The sequence below is a fragment of the Camelus ferus genome, chromosome 10, assembly GCF_009834535.1.
Source record: "Camelus ferus isolate YT-003-E chromosome 10, BCGSAC_Cfer_1.0, whole genome shotgun sequence".
NCBI classification, from domain to species: domain Eukaryota; kingdom Metazoa; phylum Chordata; class Mammalia; order Artiodactyla; family Camelidae; genus Camelus; species Camelus ferus.
In genome coordinates, this window is record NC_045705.1 from 46636122 (window position 1) to 46660285 (window position 24164).

Genomic DNA, 24164 nt, shown 5'->3' on the forward strand with positions numbered 1-24164 from the left:
GTTCAGTGCTTCATTCATAGTGTCTCACAACCGTCAACAAGTTAGGTATTCCTGGCTCCCAACTGACAGATGAGAAAACTGAGGCTCAGAGACGTGAATCACTTGCCCAAGTTAAATAGCTAATTAACGGCAGAACCTCAATTTGATCTCAAGACCATCTGATTTAAAAATCCGTGGCCTTTCCAGCCTCTTCCAGGGGAAGCAGTGGGGCTGCCGTGACCTTCCACACTCCTAGCTCTGCCAAAATCCTATCTCCAGCTTTTATGATGCCAGGGTAGGTTGGAGGGCCAAGGCTGAAACAACATATGCCCTTTCCAGGAAAGATGCTGGGGGTAGAGGTGGGTGAGGAGGGTCCCATGACCTCCCGCAGGTGTCCTGAAGCTCCAGCCCTGGGGAGAGAAACAGCTAGGATGCCCCGCTTTGGGCGTGGTCAGGGCTAAGGGCCCCTTTTCTGGGCCACTTCTCCGGTTGCTGCAGCTGTAACTGTAAACTCTCCAGACAGAGCTTTTGGCTGTCTCGTTGGAGGCTGAGGCAGGGTCAGTGCCTTTGAGGGGCCAGGACAGGTGTGAAAAGCAGGTGCTCTTCCGCCTCTGAGACTTGTCCTCCAAGGAGCCGCAGAGCCTGGCCTCAGGGTCCCCTCAAGGAGCTGGAGGCCTCTCCACAGCCTTTCCTGGCTGAGCTGCCGAGATTCTGTCATTTCTTTAGGAGCATTCTGGTGAGTTGCTGAGAGACCAGCCCAGGGCGGGGGCAGTTTGGGGATCTCACTGAAGGAACTTTGCTCGATGACCTGATTTTTCTAAAACTTGAGGGCTTTGTGTTTTGGGTTTGGAAAAAGCTGTAGCCAGAAAGTGAGCAGGAATATGTTTCAGAGAATCAGGCTCTTCAGTCTGAGCTACCCCCCTCCCCAGGGCACAACCGGCAATGGGCTTCCTGCCAGGGTACAAGGGCGAGCTGCTGGCCGGGCTGTTCCTGGGGAGGATGGACTGGAGATGTCAGTGGTGGGAACTGAGGTGATGAAAAGAATATGAACTTCAAGGACAAGTTAGGGTTCAAGGAGTTGGCAGGTGACTGGAGTGTGAGCTTCTTCCCTGCCCTGGGCCAGCCCCCTGTGTTCCTCAGTGTCCCCATCTGTACGTTGGGGGTGACATTCTCTCATTGCAGTGTTCCTGCCCTGGGGCTTCGAGAGGCCTCAGCCTTGGGGTTGTTGTTGTTATTTATTATTCAAGCACCTCTCCTGTGGCTGAGCAGGGGCCTGAGGGTGGAGTGTCACCTTGGGCAGCAGGGCCCGTTTCTCTGCTGGACCCTGGATCACCTGTTTGTAGTTAGCACCTCCTGCTTGCTGGGGACTGCGCCAGATGCTTCACAGGAGTTAGTCGCAGAGGCCAAGGAGCCTTCCTGCAATCCCCGGGAAAACTCTTCCCCCCTCTTGTGGACTCTGGCAGCGCTTGTTTCTGCCACTGCAGGTGTGCATGACCCCCTCCCTGCCTTCTCCTCCTGTTCTCCCCCACACCAGGGACTGGCACGATCCCCACTCTCCTGGTTCCTGGCACCCAGGTCTCAGGAAACATTTGAGTAAACCAGGGCCGGGGGTGGGACTCTTGATCTTCAATGTCTTCTCTTCTTATCCCTGTTTCCTGGGTGCTCATGCCTTCTGCTCTGAGTGCCACACACTTGGTAGCTGTGCCGGTTTCTCCAGGACTGGCAGGACTTGAGGCTGTGATGGCTGCAGAAGTGGGAGCGGGGCTGCCAGTGGCTGCATACAGGACAAAAGGACACAGGAGTCAGCGTCCAGGAGTGAAGGTGCCATGGGGACAGAAAGGATGTGTGGCCCAAGGTGGGCAGAGTAGTCAGTTCACAGAAAGGGGTCTGGTTGGTGGAGCCGTTGAGGGATGTGAGGGGAGTGTGTACACGTGCTGGGCCTGGACGGGAGAGTGGAGGGCTGGGTGCACAGGAGCTGGGCCATCACTCATCTTCTTGTCATCCCTTGGGCACAGTAGGTTTCAGCTCTAAGAGTCCACCAGTGTCACCTGGGCTCCTTCCACTTGGCTTGGCCTGGGTGAGCCCCATGTGAGATGCAGGCCTCTGTGGCCTCGGAGGGCCCTTCCACCCAGAAGCCACATTTTATGGTAGAGCTGGAGCCAGGAACTGCACACTGATAAAGAAGTGTTTTCATTCTCGGGGGCGTTAATTAACACAGATTAGATTTCAACTGAGTGGGCCTTTTGTTGCGGGAGCCTGTCTAATCCAGGTAGTGTCAGTACTGCTGCGGTTTCACTGAGCCAGCTCAGGTCCATTACTCTGGTCTGTTACCACCTCGGGTTTTTAGCCCTCGTATTATTACTTACGGCCCCACTAGGTCCAGTTTTTCAAACTTGATTTAACTGCTGGCCTGGCATCTCTCTCAGGCATCACCCTCATAGGGTGCTGAGCCTGGAAAAAGATAACCCAAGCATGTAGGCACATTTTCTTGGCCCTGTGAATTTTATTAAACACTTACAAACGTGTTTTCTTCAGTTTTCTGAGGTAATCTGTCACAAACACGATGGGCTTCAAATGTTCTTTCCAATTGTCGTGTATATGAATAATTCCATCAGTTCTGCCGCTTGGAGAAACACTGGAAAGGAATCAGACCGTGGTGGAAGGGAAGCCAGGCTGAAAGTAGGAAGGGGCACTGTGGCTGGCGGCGGGTCACCAAGTACAAAGACAGGGAGCTTCCTGGTTTGGGCAGGGGTTTGGGCCCCTCAACACCATCCCCCAGCTTGACACTTCCATTCTTGCAGTGGGCACTGCTTGTGCTTCTGGGTGACAGACTTCATGATTCTTTTTCTTTTCAATGTTTCTTCTCTGTTACATCTGCTGTGTAATTAAGGAATTAGCAAAGAAAAAAATTTGTCACCCAGTATCCTTCCACCCCTAGATAATGATAATTAAAATCTTAGCATAGTACCTTCTAGATTTTTGTGGTGCATTTAAAATTATTGAGGTCTTATACTTTACACACAAAAGTTTATATATATATATATATATATATATATATATATATATATATATATATAATATATATGTTTTACACTTGCTAAGTAGTTATTTCTTATTATAGAAACATATAATATTGCATATTTGATTGTAGAAACTTTGAAAAATACAGAGAAAAAGCAAAGAGAGGAAAAGTAAAAAGTACACTAATTATTCTTCCATCTAGAGAGACCACTCTTTGCAACTGTTCGCATGTGTACACTGCCAGTCTCTTTTCTCAGGCACGTACACACATTCTCTCGCCACAAATTGGGGTCATGCTTATACAGACACCCTTTCTTTTCCCTTTTTATTTAAAAATATCCCATGAATGTGTGTCATTACATGACATTTTCCTTTGAGACATGATTTTTTAAAAAAATAATTCATTTACATGAAATTTATGTAATATTAAATTAACTAAAGTGAGCAACCCAGTGGCATTTGGTACATTCACAGTGTTGTGCAACCAGCACCTCTATCTAATTTCATAATATTTCTATCCTCCAAGGTAAAAGGTAAGCAGTTTCTCCCCATCCAGCCTCTGACAATCAACCAACCTGCATTCTATCTCTGTAGATTTATCTGTTCTGAATATTTCATGTGAATGGGATCATACACAAGACATGATTCTTAATGGCTGCATAGTGTGCTTTTGTTGATCTGTCTGAACAGGTCCTGGGTCTTCAGCATAAGGTGCTACCATCACTGAGCTGGGATTCTGTTACACGGATATACCATAATTTATCTAATCCCTTATCTTTGGAACTGAGTTTGTTTCCAGTTTTTTAATGCCTATAAGTAATAATGTGTTGAACATCTTTGTGCCTAAACCTTTTTTTTTTAAAATATTTCAGATTGTCAATGAAACACATTCTTGAATGTCCCATGCAATTTAGTTTGAAAATAGTTGCAATGTGAACATTTTTGGTCTCCTGGAATGAAAGATTCTCTAGCCTCTAACCTTTGGGCTCCCTGTTACTTTTTTTTTTTTTTTTTTTTTGACAGTTTTCTCTATTTCATCAGAGCCATTCCTTGGCAAGGGTGACTAATGCTGCCTTAAACCATGCAAAGTGATAATACCTCACATTACACAAAGGTAGCACTTAAACTTGCCGCTTCCATTGGGATCATCTGTGCTATTTTTGCTGAACCTTTTTGTAATTCAAGGGCAGCATAACTTTCGCAGAAACTGGTTGAACTGCTTTAGATTTTGTTGACAGGGCTGGCCAGTGCTTGTGGGACTTGTAGTAGGTAGTAGCGGTTTGCTGCTTCCTGTCTCTCATCCAGGTGCAGGAAGTCCCAGAGTAAGGCTGGCTGTGAGATGCCCTGTGTAGTGAGCTTGTAGATTAGGGCTCAGCCAGGAGCAGACTTCCGGAGAGGCTTCAGACTTCCTGCAGGATCCAAGACTGGCAGGATGTCCCTTTGTCCCTGTCACAGACCTGGATTTGATGTTATTAAAATATGAGCTACCTTTGACTCTTACTGTGGCATCATTGAAGGGTTATCAGCTGACTCTGTGGATAGAGAAAAAGAGCATGCATGCCACAGAACCAGCTGATGGGAGAAACACTGAGGTGAGGTCTAATCTTTGCTGTGCTGTTAATGAGCTCTGTGACTTTGGGCAAGACATTCTGCCCTCTGAGAATCAGGTTGTCTGTACTGTAGATGGGTGTTGACTTCCCTGGGCATTAGTGCCCCACTTCAGAACTGCATTTGCTAGACCATCACTGATGCCTCTTCCCTCCAAGCCTAGCACAGTGCCTGGGGCAGAGTGAGTGTTGAGCACACTCACACACACACACACACACACACACACACACACACACACACACACACACACACACACACTCACTCTCTCTCTCACTCACTCCTCTGAGCTGCTCCATTACGATGATAGAATGTACCTATTTTCCTGGTCTCTATAGAAGTCAACCAAAAAGGACATATTCCTACAAGTAGATCACTGGGCGTAATCCTCCCCCTACTCTGCTCTGTAAGTGGCTGTGTATGCTCTCTAAAATCTCACCTTTTCTAGATGACTGGGGTGTCTCACCATGCCTCCGTCAATTTTACATCCCTTGTATGGGCTCACTAAAGCTGCCCTCACTTGAGATGACTGGGAGCAGTCCTCAAAATTCCACCCCCCTCAATTCTAGAGCTTTCTAGAGGTAGACTGCTGGCTCAAGTTTGACACAGCCTGGAGGAAAAAACCTTAGAACTCTATCTAGATCAGTAACTTTCTTTAAGCTTCATTGATTCTGAGCTTAACTATATACATTATCTCCTCTATTAGTCTGTAGACAACTGACTTATTCAATTAATTCAAATATTAGCTGTACCTCTACTGTGTGCCAGGCACTATATAGATGCTAGTGAATCAAAGATAAGTAAATCCTGGTCCCTCAACATGTCCCAGCTCAGTGGGGATGAGCAGATACATAAACAACTGTAATGTGACAGGTGTCCTTATGTGGATTTGCGTAGGATGCAACAGTAATGCAGAAGGGAGGACAATCCATTCCATGGGATAGGTTCATTCGGGAGCAGCAGTGAACTTGTCCTTGAAGGATGGGTAGGATGTCGCCACATGGATGAGGAGGAGAGGAGTATTCTGGGAAGAACCTTTCATTCCATTCATTTGTTCAGCAAGTCTCTCCTGTTAGCCTGCCATAGTCCAGGTACCGTGGTTTGTGAGGAGTTTAGATTTTCTTTATATTCTCTAGGGTGCCTCACATAGTGCTTTGTATATAATAGTTTGGGAAATATTGGAGTAAATTTTTAAAAATCTATCTGATAGAGAAGGGAAGTAAAAATTACTCTGACATTTACAGAAACTGAATTTCAAATGAAACAATATATATGGAAATAAAGTATCAGACAACTGTAATATATATATACTTAACATTTACCTCTCTTATTAGCTGTTTTAATTTTGTTCTCTTCCCAAGAAATTTATTTGGAGGATTTCTATGACCTTTCAAATAACTACAGCATCCTGTAATCATTAGTATTTTATTTTGTGCTCCAGTAGTGCTGGATAAGAGAACATTTATGGTGATGTTTTTATTTTATTTCATGATTATTTGTTATTGTTCAACAAAATAAATAGGTCCAGAAATCCTACAAATTCCTCTTAACTTTTGGAGGTCCATCGTCTTTGTGGTAAGTTTGCTTCTTTAAAGCCCTGAACTTCCTTTCTGACTCCTCCATTTACTTTAGCTTCCTGTGGGTCTGAGGGGTCAATTTCTGAACTTTATATGTTTCTGTTTGGTGAGTCAACTTTCTGATCACGATAAAGGCCAAATTATTCTTTTATAAACCTTTGTGATTTATCACATTCCCATCTTTCCAGTTTCTCGAGGGGGAAGGGAAAGAAAAACATAAGCACCCTCTATATCTGCTTTGCATTTTCCTGCAGAGTAAGTAATAGGCTTTTCATTTATTTGAACAACAAAAGTAAAATAAAATAAACACAAACTAGAAAAACATTGGCCAATCAACCAAATGTACCTTTAGCAGGTAGTTTGAGTTGTGCCCTTAAATGCAGTACTATTTATTCAAACATTAAAAGTTAACCAGTAAAGGGCTCTGATGTAAACTTTGTCAGTGTTAAGTTCTATTTTGGTGCAAAAATATGTAGAACATAAAATAAAATCTTGAATTTTGAACATGTGACCAAGGGTCTTAGTTTATTACTATGAAGAGCCCTGGTCCTCACAATTTGGTTTAGCTTGTTCAATTTTTAAATTGGGGTGGTGTTCATAATTGCTCTTTTTTAATTTTATTTTTGGAACCTTTAAGCTTCTTGTAGATTAGTCCTCTAGCACTCACAAAAGAATTAAAAAAATTTTTTTCTTTGATTTCTTCATATTCATTTATTCTTATATTTATCTGATCATTTAACCAATACAAAGCATTTAGCTGATTACTGAGAAGAAGACCAAGGTTTAAGACTGTCTATGAGAATGTATAATCCAGTGGAATCTAATTTTATCATCTCCATGCCTCTACATAAGCTGTTCCCTCTGCCTGGAGTGCCCTTTCTTTGTCCCCTCTTGTGCATCTGGCAACTTAATCCTTAGCCTTCAAGGCATAATTCAAACCTCCCTGTGTTGTTCGGGGCAGTAGATCCCCATCTTTGGGCTGTAGATTCCTGAGGGGACCCTTGGAGTTATTGCAGTGGGTCAGCAAATTTCCATGGATACTAAACAGTATCTGCAGACTGAATAAACAATATGTCATTTGTCAAAAATACTGTTTTTCAAAAAAAAATTACTTTTCAGATGTATGTAGATGGCATTGTGAAAAATGAAATAAAAATTTATTTCAATATATTTAATTAGTTAAACACCTGATTGAATGCATAGTAGCTCTCTGTCCTTTTATATTTTTACAGTCAACAAATACTAAAAGTATAACCACTATGATGGAGGTATATGAATTTTTTAAGTTAAAAATCATTATTTTTGTTTTAGTTAGGGTTATCTTTAGTTACAAATGGTAGAAAACCTGACATAACAGAGACTTAAAGAAATTTATTTCTGTTTCACACAAAAGTCTGGAGGTAGTCGTTCCAGAGCTGTTAGGTTCGCCTCAAGAAGTCTTCTGGGCCTCAGGAACTCTAATTTTGCTCTGCTATCTGTAGTACATAGCTTTCATCTCAAAGTCCAAGATGGCTGCTTGAGCTCCAGCCATCCTATCTGTATTCCAGACAGTAGAGGATAGGATCACCTCCCTACCCACCCCACCCCAAACACACAGAGTTGTATCTTTAGGAACATCAGGGGGAAACTCTTTATCAGGAGAAACCAGATCCCTGGAACCTTCTCCAGAGTGGGCATCTCTTCCCATCACTGGTGTGGGAGCTCTTCCTGCATTCCTTTGAGGACTACTCTGCCTTAACCTAAGATTCCAGCTGAATGGTGGTCAGGGCTGTGCCCCTTGGTTCTCCATTGTCTCACCTCACATGCTAGGGCGTGGCCTGCAGCAAATGGGAAAACGCCTCTCAGCTTCTGGGAAATTGTTCTCAGTTCTCTGCTCTTTCTCCCACCTCTATGGACCTCCTCTGCCTGCACTCATGCACTCACTCTCACATTTGCTGTCTGGTTTTCACCCTCCACTCTTTGAGATCTCCTTGGCTTCCTACTCACCAGGTCCAAAGGATATTGTCAGGCCTAATTCCCCTCACTCTTTATAGAGTTTGACTTTAGTGACCAGTCTCTCTTTCTCAAAACCTCATCTTAGTGATTGTTCTGTTGTCTCATCTTCCCTTACCCTCATATCTCCAGTTTGGTTTCTTTCTCTCTGAATTTCTGTGGCTCATGATCTCCATATCTTGATGGCATTTGCTACTTTCTTGTACTTTGGTTTTACTTTGATGATTAATATTTATCTTTTAATTCCTGCATGCTAGACTCTCAGAGCGAGATCTGGTCCTTAATTCTCCTCTTTACTCCCCGAAGTGCCTAGGCAGTCAGACATTGGAATAAATGAATGAACAAACAGTTTGCGGGGGATTTATTCTAAGTTAACTGCTCAGTGTTTCTCAAAGTGTTTTCCACAGATTGTCTGCATCAGATTCATGTGTGTATAATGAGGTATTTGTTTAAAATGCAGGTTTTAGGGCCCTGTTCAGATTGACTGAACCAGAGTCACTGGGAGTGTGGTTCTGGAACTTGCATTTTTAACCCCCCTCAGGTGATTTTATTCACACTGAACTCAGAACTCATGGTTTAATGGACATTGAGCCAGTCTTATAAATGCATTTCAGCTGCTGGGCATCAAATATAATATCTTCTAAATGAGGCCCGTGAGGTGAGCAGGATCCCGTCCACCCCTTCCCACCTGTAGGGGAGATGGGGCTTGGGTGGAAGGCATGGCTTTGGGAAGTGGTGAATGGGAGGGGAGCGCAAGGGAGGTGAGGGGGTTATGCTGAACCAGATGGACAGGTAAGGCTTGCTAAGTAGAGATGGGGAGAAGGTAAAGAGAAGGGGGCTTGGGGGGCTTTCTGGGAGGAGGAGCCACCATGAGCAAGGCATGGGGGTGCGAAGTCCAGGGTGTGGGAGTGACAAGGGGTTGGGGTGGGCTGGATGGAAGCACTTGAGGGGAGGCAAAGAAAGACTCAGGTTACTAGGGCTCAAACGCCATCCTGAGGAGTGGTCACTTCTTGCCCTAAAGATGACACTGGGAGAGCGGGAGTGTGGGCATCTGTGTGGCCTGTCACCTGCAGGGCCTGCCATTCTCCCTCTGTATTGAGGATGTCCCTGGGGACTGGGGAGCAGGGGGTTTGGGGAAGGGCTTTCATGGAGAGGGCTGTGGGAAACCTGGAGCTCCTGTGTGTGTGTGTGTGTGTGTGTGTGTTATACGTGTATATGAATTTGTGCAGATGCTGTGTTCTGTTTTCCTTTTTTCTCATTGCTACAACTGCTGTCACTTTCCTGGTGTGAGAGAAATAGAGGATGAGGCAGTGTGAATCATTCAGATACGTTTTCACAGGCCGCTAGCTGAGGAAACAGCAGCCTCTTCGGCGGCCACCACGGCGGCTGACAAATGCTGTGGCTCCCCAGGTCCTGCGGGGCCCAGACATCCGTATTCTTCACAGGCTCCCAGGGGAGCTTGCTGGGGCTGACGTAGATGCATTTTGGAGCCAGCTGCCCAGATAACCCAGCCACTTCGTCCTTTTACCAAGGGATTAAGCGCCTGCGAATTCCTCGGCGCGGATGGGGTTTTTTAAACTTGAGAATGACTCCTTCTTCCTCCACTTTGATCAGCAGAGAGGAAAATACCTCACAGAGCAGAGAGGTGGCGGAGGGAATGTCCCCCCAGGTCTCTGTGCGGTGGGTGTGTGTTGCCAGGGCCTGAGTCTAACAGGATGCGCATTAAGACCCACACCAAGTTGGGGCCTGTCAGGAATGAGTCCTCTTTGCTGTTTTCTACAGAAATTTCACTTCAAAAACCTGATGTGCCTTCAGATACCCTGATTTGCCATTCCAATTAGGCACTGAAGTCGGGCTTTGTGGGCAGGTTTGTGGCGCCCTCTGTGCCTCCGAGTCTATGAACCTCTTGGGAGACACTTGAAGCAAAATTCTTTGAACACATCAAAAAAAACTCAACACAAACAAAAATCCCAGCGATTTCCAAACCTTAAAAATATTCAGTGTTCAATTTCCAAGTTCCTATCCCTCCTCACTTTAAGGCTGATGTAATCCTGCCTTGCGATATGAATGAAGTGGGGAAGGAGGGTTTCACGCTCAAAGGCGGGGTGGAGGAGGGTGGTGGCTCAGGGCTGGGGGCCCTGGCTGGGGTCCAGTCCTCTTCAGGCTGGCTACCCAGTGACTGGACTGTTTGAGAGAAGGCCCTGGGAGAAAGCTGGGAGGCCGCAGCCTCAGGCCGGCTGGACTGCGGCTCACGTGGGTACCAGTTCACTTTGGGAGCCAGCAGCTGAAGTGCCCTGAGGAGGAGAGTGTGGGTGGCGCCACAGAAGGTTCCTGCTGCCCCCGTGAGGAGGACTTTGGAAAGTGAGCAACTTCCTGACGGTGGAGGCTCTGGCTTCCCCGAAATGAAGAGGCTAAGGAATCCGCAGGGGAGGGAATCAGGCTGGTTCCTGTCTGTGGCTCCGTCATAAGCAGACAGGGATAGCCCTTGAGGGTGTTCCCTTAAAAACAAAACCAAATACACCTGTTACCTAAACAAGGGAGCAGAGCAGCAATGTCCTTTGAGGCCAGAATGAAAGTACGAGACTTTGTAAGACGTGGTTTCCTAATCCCGTCCCTACCGGGCCCATGGTCCAGCCTTTTCCTAGGCCCAGATCCCTGATTCTTTTGAAACTGCCTTTTAGTAAGACCTTTGCTGCATTCGGCACTGAGCCTTCTTCCCTTCAGATCTGCTATTTCTAAGGCCTCCCAACTCCACTCCCCACCCCCACATCCCCACGCAGCCTGCCACCTCCAGAGTGCCAGATACTCCTGGACCAAAGCTATTATCCTGTCCACTACTTAGAAACCTTATGGAGCTTCCATTTACTCAGCTGATAAAATCCAAGGATCTTGATCTCCCTCTTCTCCTGTCAGGCTCGTATCCATCCACCCTATACTTACTAAGTACTACAGGGCTTTGCGAAGTTCCTGGGTGGAAAGATACATATGACAGAAGGAGGAACAATCCTTAAGGGACTCTGATGCTGTTGGACCAGGCAGACAGCAGTCAAGTACAGGGGCAAGTTTGGTGAACTGTGCGATGACAGAGGAGGAGCACCTGTGTAAAGGTGAGCTGGATCTGTTAATGATGGTCATCCAGTGTTTGTCAAGGTCAGAATGCACGATATGCTGGAAAGAAAGCTAGTGATTTTTAGTGTTAGGAGGAATAATGATAATGAAGCATTTACATTATGCAGATCTACTTCAAATTAAACTTGACTAGAAGTATTAACTCTTCTGAGCCTCAGATTTCTCATCTGTAAATTGGGTAAGACGCAATAATAGCACCAACCTCATAGGATTGTTGTTAAGGATTAAATGAGATAATGTATATTTGTGGAACATAGTAACTGTTCAGTAAATATTGGCTATTGTAATTATCATCAAAGTCAGAGAAGAAATTTTCTCCAGGATCCTTGGAGAGAAGTCACTGAAAATGCAGAGAAAAACATCTCCAACAGTTTGCTCAGCATGAATCCAACAAGTTTTATAAACCTGTCTGGTGTAACACACCTCAGCATAAGTGAAAGGAATAACTCCAACAGTTCATTGGTGAAAGAAATCTACCGGATAAAGAGTAACAACCTATTTTATCAAGTGTGGGTTTTAGCATGTTGGTGCCCCACCCCTACCCCCAAGGAGAGACCTTTTAATATTCTAAGGTGGTTTGGTGCAGTCATTCCCAAAGAGAGGCAACATCAGAATCACCTGGGAAGTGCCTTTAAAATACAGATCCTGGGGTTCTGCCTTTCTCCCCTCCCCCAAACTGCTGCAGTATATCTGGACAGGGCCTGGAAGTCTGTGTTTTAAATAAGTGCCTTCAGGCAATTCTGCTTTGAGGCTCAGGGAACCCAGGACAGAACTGGGACTCCAAGGCCAAGCCCTGGGCTTCATTTCTCCTGGTGCTGCTGCCTCTGTCTATATGGGTGAGCTCCTGGTCACTCAGGCTCTGGGAATCCCCAGGTTATCAGGCATGAGTATCTGATGAAATGATGAGTTTGAGCACTTCTGTGTGAGCTGAGTAAATAAAGGTAAGGGATTATCATTCCTACTTACTCATTATAATACAATCCCTTTTCCCCAGTCCACTCCTTCCTAATGATTCAATCGTAGTTACCACAGCACAACATTTATCTTTCAAGCCTGCTGTTTGATTCAGATAGGATTTAATGTTGTAAAATAAGTAGCAAGAGCCTGTGCTTTGGCCTGAGAGCAAGTTTTGTTTGTTTTGTTTTGCTGTTAAGAAGCCCCTGATTCTGAGCTTTGGTCTATCTGTGGAGAGGAGACCATGCCAGGCATTTATGACTGGGACTCGAAAGCTTGAGGTCTGTGCTGTCCTAAAAGGTAGCCACTAGCCACCTGTGACTATTTAGCGCTTGAAATTTGGATTAAGATGTACTGTGAATTCGAAATACATGACAGATTTAGCAGACTTAATACTAAAGAAAAAACGTAAAATATATCAATAATAACTTCTATACTGATCACATGTTGAAATTTTGGATGTATTGAGTTAAGGTATGTTATTACAATTAATTGTCCTTGTTTCTTTTTGTCCTTTTTAATGTGGCTACTAGAATGTTTAAAATTGCATATGTGGCTTGCAGTATATTTCATCAGACAGCGCTGCTTTAGCTTTTACGTCAGTCTTGGGGGTCAGTTAAAAAAGTTTACAGTGTTTACTCTGCAAATTCAAAAAGTGAGTTTTGCATTTGAAATGGACATCCAGAACAGTTATCTAAATCATTTAATTCAACCTTGAATGTTTGCAGTATTGTTTATTATCACTGGTGCTTTTTTTCTTTCTGAAGTGGGACTTCCATGAAATTCAGTCTGAAGGGCATTTGTGACTTACCTACTATTTTAAAAGAGATTCTTCTAACATCTCTAGGAAGAACAGGAAGAAAGCCTAAGTGAGACATTGCTTTACCCTGATTGGATTTTTATTGCAGAGCTGCAAAGCCCAGAAGACAGCAGTTTATAGTGGACACTGCAATTCATTTTTAAACTGTGGACTTGGGATGAAACTGCTATGAAATAGCAATGAAAGCACAGCTTATCCTTTTTCCTAATCATTTTTGGAAAGCCCTCCACTTTCTTTCTCTCTTCCTCTGATGTTTAGTGATTACAGTGTGAGGCTTGGCCAGGCAGCCACAAGGCCAGGTTGAGAAAAGCAGATTTAGCTCCTAAGAAATGGCCAAGTTGGAGTGGGCACCAGTCCCTGAATTTCTTTCTAAATGGCAGCATTCCTGGGAATTCAGACCAAAGTGGCAATGCTGAAAGTTCTTGTGTCTGCCTCATGGTGGGATGATGAGAAATAAAAAGGAGAAATAAGAAGGCAGAATGTCTGGGGTGTACAAATAGTTGATAATAAAAGCCCAGAAGATCAAGGTCCCCTATCATTAACTGTTTCTGTGGCAAACAGTCTACCTTCTGTAGGCCTCTGATCTTTCTCCTCTTGTCAACTAAGGGAATAGAATGGTTCAATATAGTTAAAAAGACACAAAGTCTGATCCCAGATTGAATTCCAATTCTGCCATCTAATAGCTGTGTGACCTTGGGAAATCTACTTGACCTCTCTGTGCCTCTGTTTTCTCATCTGTAAAATGGGTATAATAGAACCTGCTGTGAGGCTATTTGAGCTAATACCTGGAAGATCCTTAGAACAGTGCTTGGAACATAATGAACACCTTGTGAACATTGGATTCATTCAGTCAACAATATTTTTTGAGTGCCTTTTATGTGCCAGATACTGTTCTATGCACTGGGCACAGCAGTGAATAAAGCAGTAAAACTTGCTTTGAGAGGGGTCCTTTTAGTAGAGGAGTTCAAGTTCTATTTATTATAATTATCAGAGTTTATGTCACTGCCATAGGGGCCTTCACACACAGTGCTGCTTTATTTTATTCATTGGATTTTGACAATAAGATTCTATTTTTTAAAGGGTTGTACTGCTAAATAAAACAGAACAAATTGGGGATGAGGTGGGAATAGCTCAGTGGTAGAGTGCATGGTTAGCATGCATGAGGTCCTGGGTTCAACCCCCCAGTACTTCCATTAAAAAAAAAAAAAGAAAAAGAATACAATAAAAAAAAAGAAGTTTGGGGAAAAATAAAATAAAAACAGAACAAAGCACTGTTAACAGCACTCAAGCTTTGGAATATCATTAAATGGTTTCTGATTAGAACAGGACTAATGAAATTACTCATATGTAGACATGTTATCATGAGCATATAGGGACTACCTCCCAAGCTTTTAAATTAAATAAAGTTGTTTTAAAAAAAGGTAAAAAAAAAAAAAAACGGAACAAAGCAAATACAAAACCTTGGGTTTCATTTCTAGCTCATCTGCCCCTTCACTGTGTGACCTTGGGCAAGTTATATTAACTCTCTGAGGCTTTATTTCCTCATGTATAAAAAAGTTAATGAATAATACCTTGCACAAAGGAGAGCCTGGGAATTAGATGTTGTATCATATGAGACAATGCATGTAAAGCTCCTAGCATACGTTTGACTTGTAGTGAGGGTTCTATAAATATTAGCTATTATGCCTTTGCTTTTAGTTCTGGGGATTCTGGAAGTCAGTGGTTTTAAGTTAAAAGTTCCCCAGGCTGGTGGAAGAGGAATTTGAATCATTTTCTCCTGCGGTGTCCCATGGTTGTTCACTAGTGCCTTGGGAACCACCTTTTTTGGAGAAAAACTGTAGAGATCCAGAATTTCAATAAAGCCGCCCAAAGATGAAGCGGGTTTTCTTGAGAGGTAGGAGTCCCTTGTCATGAGGGGTAGACAACCGGTTGGCAGAGATTTGTAAAGGAATGAGCCTCGCATCTATGGTTTTTGAATACTGTTTCTAGCACTAAGATTACGGAGCCTTTGATCATCAACATTTGATCCAGCTGGGGAAGGAAACCCTAGTGAGGGGCACCCGATCATCCCAGCACCTTGGGGGTGCTCATTTCTAAAGGGCACCTGGTGACCTCCGAGGCTTGCTGCCCAGCCAGGAGGGGCACTCATTCTGACATTGCTTCTAGTACTACTTCTCCCGAGCGTAGTTATTTCTTGGACACTGATGCTAAGGTTGAGCTGGAGAGAGGCATGTCACTCCTTCACCATGTTGTTTATCCAGAGAGTGAGGGTAGCTGAGTCTTGGCGTCACATTTCTCCTTGCACTCCTTTTTCTGGGGATGGAATAGATTGAAATGACTTCAGAGCCAGGTGGCTAGTGGAGGAGCATGCCTATGTCTGAACACCGGCCAGCTCTGGAGAAACCACAACCAGCTTTTAATTTTGGTCTCAGTCACTCCTCCATCTTTGTTTACTACCTTGGAATTGCCTACAGGCAGTGAAAAAGCAAAGTCACTGTGTTTGCTGGATTCATTTGCTCTTTTCTAATGATAAGCAGTTTATTTGTTTTGAAAAAACCATTTCCTGAGCATCTATGGTACAAAGTACCTGCTAGCCACTATTCTTCCGTTCTTTCAAAGTTCCTGCTATGTGCCAGGCACTGTGTGAGGGCCTGGAGATACAGGGCTGAGAAAAGACACAATTGGTCCTTTTCTTGGAAGTTACAGCCCAGCAGGGGAGACGGGCATTGAGTGAGGAGTTCTAAGGTCCTGATTGTGAAGGGGAGACAGACCCACACAGACTGTCTGAATGGTGGCTGTTCCTTACCCTTCTTGTCCCAGTCCCCAGTGGCCCTGGCCTTGGTTTGGCAAACTTGGCACATTGTCTGATCTCCTAGGTTCCTGTCTCACTTCCTGTGCCAATGTCTGGGTCTCATCAAATCCTGAGTGTCAGTGAAATGCAGCTAGTCTTTGTCCCCTTACCCTGGTCAAGTCCCTCTGCTCAGGCAGCTAAAGGAAATGCCCACCATTTACCCCACACACATCTCCTAGCCAGACAGCCTTTCAGCCTTCATAATCTTTGCAACAAACCAGAATCCTCTGGCTTGTAACAGAAGGAAAGCTCGGAGGGATGAGTGACGTGGGGTATGTATTGCCAAGCTAGCTGGTTTAGGGGAACATGAAGAGAGAGAAAAGGAGAAACAATGTACTTGAATGAGCTGCTTTATGAGAGTGACTTTTTTTTTTTTTTAAAGAATTTATTTTTTAGAGCAGTTTTAGGTTCACAGCAAAATTGAGCAGAAGGTACAGAGATTTCCCATATACTCCCTACCCCCACATATGCACTGCCTCCCCCGTTGTCTGCATCCCCCATCTGAGTGGTACATTTGTTATAGTTGCTACATTGACACATCATTATGACATAAAGTCCATAGTTTACTCTTTGTACGTTCTATGGGTTTGGAAAAATGTTTATGACTTTTAGAATACATCTGCAGTATTTTAAACCTAGATTTTGTGAATCCTCTATGCCGTGTTCCCTAACTTCAGGCATCCCAAACTTTAGGCATTTCTGTTCCACCTCTGCATTTTTGCAATAACCATATATAATTGGCTCAGTTAAAAAAAAAACAAACAACAAATAAGTGAATTTTAAAAGTATCATATTCATTTTTTATTAACCTTCATAGCTCTTATGTACATTATATGTAACTATTAAGTATAGCCTTTATAATTTTTCAAATGTTCTTGCCACACTGCCATCTCGGGTACCCTCAGGTAACTTGCTCCATTCTTAGGGAGAGTCTGCCTAAGGCGTTCCTGAATGGACTTTCAGAAGGATCTTGAATCTCCTACAACTGGTCAAAATTTTGTCTATGTCTCATTTTCCTGGGGAAACACTTCAAAGTTTTCATCATATAAAGGAGGCCAGGACCAGATAAAGAGAAGAGCCACAATTTACAGTCCTTAGAATTACAACTAACTTTTGTTTACAAAGATTTCATCTTCCCAGGAAGAACAGTTTTCTATGAGAAATGCACTTTTTACTCATAAAATACCCTTTTACTCATAAAATATCCTGTTTTTTTTTTTTAAATGAGGTGCAGATAAACTGCAAATTGAAAAATGGTAATGGCCTCTCCCACATCTTCTCATCTCTATTTGTTTTCAACCTTCAGCATGTGAACGTTAATTCCTCATGAGAGTACAGTGACTATTTTCTGATCCAAAAATTGTGATGTATGGTCCAATAAAGAATTTGTGTGTATATATTATGCCTTTCAGAGGTATAAAAGAAAAACTCCAGTTAATATATTTAATGAGTTGCCTTTATTAAACAGAAGACATTGCAAAAAAAAAATTGTTTTAGGCACCTATCCTGGAATATCCAGAATGTAGGTTCACTATAAATATAGGTCATTGAATGTTTCAGAGAAAAATGAGCAAAAGGAAAGCTGCTTGTTAGGGTAGAAATATAACTTGATAAAGTGCCTCTGGAAAAAAGCACCATCGTGCTAGATCATACAAACCACAAGGAGCTCACTGCTTGTATAAAAGTGGACCAAGCCACATGTCTTTCTCTGCCTCTGGGATAACACGCCAGGCGGGGACACAAAGGGCACTTTGTTAATTCTTTCCAGCTCAGCCCCTCTGCCTTAGAAAGAGTATTAATAAATCTCTATTTGTTTCCTGCCTCCTTTCGCCAAAGATTCATGACACTAGATACAAAGATAAAATTGAAATGGGAATTTGAAATCAGGACTAAGAAAATATAAGTAAAGAGAAGACAAACCAAGGGAGATGGGGAGGATATACATACGCGTGCATTAGGGGTCTACATAATTGCTAAGCTTCACGTTTGACATGGAACTTTCTGGCAGCCAAGACAAAAAGGTACAGGTTTTGTGGATTTTACTGTTAGAGAAGAAAAACCCCCTCGTCATTAAGAGGAACCTAAGTGCTCGCAGGTTTGTTCCTTTAGGTTAAATTTCCTATGTAGGGCACACTGAGGGTGTGGAGGACAATGTCCTCTTTAGCTTGTTTCTTTATCTTATTAAGCCTTTGTCATCCCGTGGTTCCTCATGCAGCTGATTTCCTCATTTCAGGTGGCCTCCTTTGTAGTACTTGTCACAGATGTACATTTATGTCCACTCATGAGATTATTTTGAAAGCTTGCTTTCTCCACTAGACTGGAAATCTCATAAGGCCTGGGCAACATTGTCTTTAGTCCTTGGCTCTGAGCCCTCAGTCAAGACTTGTTTGAACAAATGAATAAGGCAAAAGCAGCCAGGGATTTGATGTGACTGATTTTTGTAGCACTCTCACAGAAAATCGAGGTTCTTTCAAGGATGCAAACTATATCTTGTCCAGAGAGCTTAACCACTGTGGTCCTCAGGACGTCTCCAAGTTCATTTACTCTACTGTACCCTTCAGAGATAGTTAATAATAACTCCAGTGTCTTGTGGACCTGCAGTAAATCCAGTCCTGTAGTAGGCACTTAGTACACGTTGAAGCTAGTCCTCGATGAGGGAAACTGAGGCTCAGGGGAGGGAGAGGGCTTGCCCAAGGTCACATGGTGGGTAAGAGTCACAGTGCAGGTCTGCCTGACTTCACAGTGCGTGCTCGTTCCTCTCTGCCTGCTGTGTCCGAGCCTCCGCCACAAGTGTCTGTATGAGTTATGGGTTCTTATCTCTTGGCAATTAGAGCTGCACAGCAAGGTATTTCTGGCACAGGCCATTGCTGCTTTCTGACAGCTGTTAACATTCCAGTCTGACTTGAGTTGGGGAAAGAAAGCCCACACCTGGGTTTGGCCATGGCCATCTCAGAACTCATTTTCCCTGGCTTTTACACACAAAGAATGTGTTTATTGCTCTTGTCACACTGTCTCCTGAAGTGCAGGTGCATTAACATTGAATATTATTTTCATAAAAGTCACTAGGGAGAAAGGGAGAAGAGACACAATTCGGTTGTCTCAAGGAATAATTGGATTTGCCCAGTGATTGGGAGAGTGGAGGGGGAAATGACAGCATGCCAGGAAGTACATTTGATAGTGCATTGGATTCCACATTTATTAGGCATGTATTTTTGATTACTTTGTGCCTGTTGTCATTCTTTTAATAGAGACCTAATTTTTAGAGTGGGATTTATTACTATGTTAAACCTCTATTCCACAAGGCTGGCAAATGGGAGATTCACATGGCTCAGTGTTGCCATCTACTGTGTACTACATGGAGTGTCAATCTTCAGAAAATTAGAAGGCAATAAAACACATCTTCAGACTGCAACAAGGCATAATTTGATCTGTCTGTTCTTCCACAGGGTTGCAAGTCCTCAGGGTGAGCATTATAAGTATCTGTCATCACTGTGTGCTCTACGGCACCAACGTACTGGTTCCAGTGACTTCTGGTGATTAAAAAAATACTACTTTTCCTTTGCTCCCTTGAGAATGAGCCTCCTCAAAAACATTTGCTGCCTGCATGTGGGGATCTGAATAATTGCTATATTCAGGTTTATGTGAGAGAGTGTTCCCGAAGAAGGCACTTAAGGGGATGCTTATGAATGTGACGGGGCTTTCAGTTCTATCTTTGGCCCACTAGTCTCAGTAAGGATTTTGGCTCATGTCAGTGATTTAGAAAACCTAAAAATTTTTATGTCTCCAAAGTTGTGTTCCTAGGCTGCAGGCTATTTCATATTCTAAAACTTGTTTCTGCATTTAGAAGAACACTAAAGAATAGCAGTGGGCATTGACATGCCTTCACCTTGCCACGCCAGAAAGGGACAGACAGATTCCAGCTTTGCCTGTGGGTAGACTTAGATTGAGTCTTATTCTGATTTCCTTCAGTGGCTTTGACAGGTCTTATTTGGGAGATGAAGTAGCGCAGTTACTGAACTGGTTCCTGTTGTTCCTAGTTTGAATGGTAAGAGCCAAACAATCATCCATACGTGTACAGGACTTAAGATTTCACCCACTTTTCCTATAAATTATTGTTCAGGCAATTAGGGCCAAAAAAATATGAAACATTCAAGCACTACTTATTACTATATTTTCCCTCTCTTTTTTTTAACAAGAGATCAAATTTTTAGTGTTTTACATATGAATTAGGGCATTTCTTCCCCCTAACCTCCAATTAATATCCACAATAAACAACCTTTATTGACTACATAGATCTGAAAGTTTAATATCCAGGAATGTTTGATACCCAGCAATAGAACTGCTCACTATTTGTTCATCTATTGCTTTATCCTCTTCCACTGTGGATTTGAAGCAGCTTATGGGAAAGGCATAAAATATGAATGAAAAATAAAACAGTCAGCACCAGCAGGAGTATAAATTATACGAGGTGATTAGGCCTAAGGAGGAAGGAGAGTGAGAACAGGCTGGTACCATTTCTGTTAAGCTAAAAAGCCATTTCATTGGACAGGTTGATGTAGCCATTTTTTAAAAGCTATTTGAAAAGCTTTGGAAAGCTCTATGTAAACATAGGCAGCTCCGTGTTCCTGACATTTCAGCTGAACTTTAAAAATTGCCTTCTTTCCCCTTTACAACCTCTACCTGACCTCTAGCACACACCCACTTCCTCTGAGCGAAGGTGGTGTCCATACCGAAAGTATTTTATCAAGTGAGGTTGCTATATTTCTGGAAATGGTGTAGCCTGGACGTCAGCCGGGCCTTTGGGAAGCCCAAATGTAGGAGGCTTATTTTGGAAACCCTTTCATTATCATTGCACTCAGGCCCTTGTGAGCAGTTCCAGGGCCTCACACCGGACGGGTTTCAATGATAGGAGGACCAAGAAAAGAAGTGTTGAAGTGGAAGAAGGGGCAGAAGTCCTTTTCTCACAAGCCAGCAGGATGCCCGATCAACTCCCTTCCACAGCTTCTATTTCCAGCATCTCCTCCAGGACCTCCAGCCTCTGTTGCCTTCTGGAGAGCTGACACACTGGTGGTCATCTTGAAAGGATGCTGCTGACATAGGCTCCCAGGAAGCTGGTTCAGAGGATGGGCTGGGATGCAGACTTTCCTGGACCACAGAGGACAGGCTGGGCAGGGTACTTTCAGCCTCACAGCAAGTTGTAGTCTTGTGTTGACAGGCAGCTCTGCTCTTGCTTGTTACAACCAACCAGAGGTCCGCAGCTGAGAGAGCCCTCCTCCTCCACCCTCACAATTATACGTACACCAGGTAGGGAGTCATGTGACGATGATACCTCTGATTACATCTCCAGCCCTGACCCCTCCCCTGAGTGGAGACTGCTGCAGCTCGCTGCCTGCAGGACTTCTCCACTCGGGTGTGTAACAGACATCTCAGACCTACCATGTCTAAAACAGAGTTCTTGATTGATTTTAATGCCTCCTCTCTCCTTTCATTTGTCCTTCCTCAGGCTTAATCATCTCAGGAAACTGCACTGGCATCTACTCAGTTGCTCAAACCAAAAACTTGGGAGACTTCTTTGCTTGTCTCTTTCCTTCACCCTGTCATAAATCCCATCAGTAAGTCCTGCTCTGCTTCCAAGACAATTTGCACAGCTGCATCCCCCTCAGCATCTTCACCGTTGCCATCTTGGTCCGCCCTCACCCTGTCTTGCCTGCACTCTTGCAGTGGCCTCTTTACCTAGCGTCACTATTTCTCCTCACATCTTTTCAAAGCATTAGAGAGGCACTGCAGTCAGACCATCTGGGTTTGCATATTGGATCCTTCAATTACTGTGATGAGCAAGTTACCTAATCTTTCTATGCCTGGGTTTGGCATCTATAAAGTTGAACTGATAATAGTACTTATATAAAAAGTTTTCATGAGGATTAAAAGAGATCATATGTGTAAAGTTCTTAGGACAGTTCTGAGCACACTAGTTAAGCACTAAAGAAATGTCGTTTATTATCCCCAACCCCAAAGCCATTCCCCAAATAGCAGCTACAGAAGTCTTTTTAAAAGGCAAATCAGATCATGCATCTTCCATGGCGTGATCTTTTCTTTTAAAACTTTCTATGACTTCGTACTGTGTTTGGAAGAGAATTTAAACTCCCACCAGGTATTACGTGGCCTCCATAACCTTTGCTGTGTGACCCCCCAGTTTCCTCTTTTACCATCTGTCCCACTGGTCACCTGGCCTATGAGGTGAGACTAGACTGGTATCAAAAGTACACTACCCTCATCCTTTTAAAAGATAACAGTTTTACATCACTTCCTATGTGCCAAATGCTTCCTTATATTTGCCTTTTTCTGGCATTCTTCATCATGCCCTGGTTTTGTTGTAATTTTGTTGAGGTTTCATAAGAGCTTTCATTCAGCTTCAGTTGTAAGTTGATTCAAGCCCACATGGGTGATGCCTGCTAGAAGATAAGGGGAGATGGATGTGTTAGGCCCTCCCGGCCTTTTAGCTTCGAATTTCTCAATGTGTGGGCTCCAGACCACAAGCAGCCAAATCACCTGGGTTGTTTGCTAAAATGCAGATTCCCTGGGCTCACCCTAGACTTGTGGCATGAGATTCTCTAGGGATAGACCCTTGAAGTCTGGTTTTTTATGACCAACCAAGATTATTTTTGTTAAAATGAATGTATGAAGATCATTTACATTCATACATGTGAATGATATGTGTTCCACCTAATTAGGTGTTTTGTGATTTGGTTTTGTTCTTGATTTTTTTTTTAATTTGTAAAACTGTATATTTGCTTATTAATTATTCATTTTATCAAAACTCATTTGCATGGCTTTTAGTCTCTGACGAGAGAGCAAGTAGGCTTTTTTCCCTTTACTTTAATCACTCTTTGGCTCCAAGTCTCAGACCCGAGTGGGCTACTTTGGTCAGTGTGTTCAATGTTCCCTGCTTAGTTGAAGCAGGGTGCCTCATTTCTGTGCCTGTGCGTTGTTGCCTGGCTGTGTGTTGGGGGGCGGGGGTGGGGGAGGGTGCTGATCTGTTCTCAAGAAGGCTGGATAGTTGTACAAGAGCAGACCTTCTCATACATTTGGCCCCATTAACATTATTTTTTTAAATCAAGTTTGCTCTTATTACTTCCTTTTCAGAAACAATTCTGGAATAATCAAAATTCCTAGCTCTTGAAGGCAGTGCTTTCCTCCCCTCTGTTTACTCTGTAAACAAAGGCCCCATGTTTTAATAGATGCCATAGCAGTAAAATTAGCTTTATTAGACTCTAGGTGGATTTAAAATGTAACCTAACTGCAGCTCTGTCTGGCTTCGAAGTCATGTGCTTTTCTTTGAGCGGAGAATGCGTTTAGTTGCTGTGCCTGATAGGGGATTGAATGATTATTGAATTAAAGTGTCCAAATAACACAAGCATCCCTTATCTTTAGATACTGCCCGGGTGGTTTTTGGCTATTGTGTTTTGAGAAACCTGGGCCTCCAGCTTGGATTTTTAATCCCACCTGCCTTCTGTCCTTGATTTAAGATTTCCTGAGTTACGCCATAAGAGGAAGTCAGCGCAGTTATGTTTCCTACCTCCACCTTCCTCATCTGCTGTGTGAGCACTCTAGGTTCTTAGAAAGCTTGAAATCTGATGCAAATTGTGCCAAAGAACCCAAAACTAACCAGCTCCTTCTCCCCTCAAAAGTCCTGGAGTGTACTTTTATTAAATAATAACATGCTACACTGAGGTGGTTCTGTTCACTTTGTCCTAAGACTTTTATATCCACCCCTTAAAAGAAATGTAGAGCCTTTATTAGGCTAATTAACAGGGGAAACTGAGACACAGATCATTCAACCAGTTATTGGCTGAGCCCGGTCTGATTTGTGACCTGTCCTTTTTCTACTGGTCCTTGCCTTGCCATTGTGCGTGGTGGCACCATCAGGTCTGGGAAGAGCAGGCTAAATAATTTTTGGTCCTTAGGACCAAGGGTATATGTCTTACATGTCCTCAGTTTATTAAGAACCTAGAATATTTGACAGAGTGTTTCAGAGGTAGGAGATCCATTAGTGGATGGTCATGGCTGCTTCATTGTGGACCCTTTAGTCTAAGCTTCTAATCATTATTATAAGCACAGCCCAGGAGGTAAATGTAAAAATAATTTTCTTGCCAGTTTTTCCTGCATGGTATCCTAGCGACGATGTACTGTCTCTCCTTGGGTGTTGGGGCACCTACTGGGGCAGTATCAGAGCTTA

The 24164-nt window shown here is 43.4% G+C and overlaps 1 protein-coding gene and 1 long non-coding RNA gene across 4 annotated transcripts in view; one reads left to right on the plus strand and one right to left on the minus strand.

Moving 5' to 3' along the window:
- Window positions 1-24164, plus strand: part of PLEKHA7 (pleckstrin homology domain containing A7) — a 190515-nt gene that overhangs the window by 41252 nt on the left and 125099 nt on the right. The window lies entirely within an intron of this gene.
- On the minus strand, window positions 577-22242 carry LOC116666429. Its single transcript, XR_004323276.1, has 3 exons — window positions 22031-22242; window positions 1533-1536; window positions 577-588 (listed from the first exon to the last, which is right to left on the minus strand). It is a non-coding gene; the product is annotated as an uncharacterized LOC116666429 (long non-coding RNA).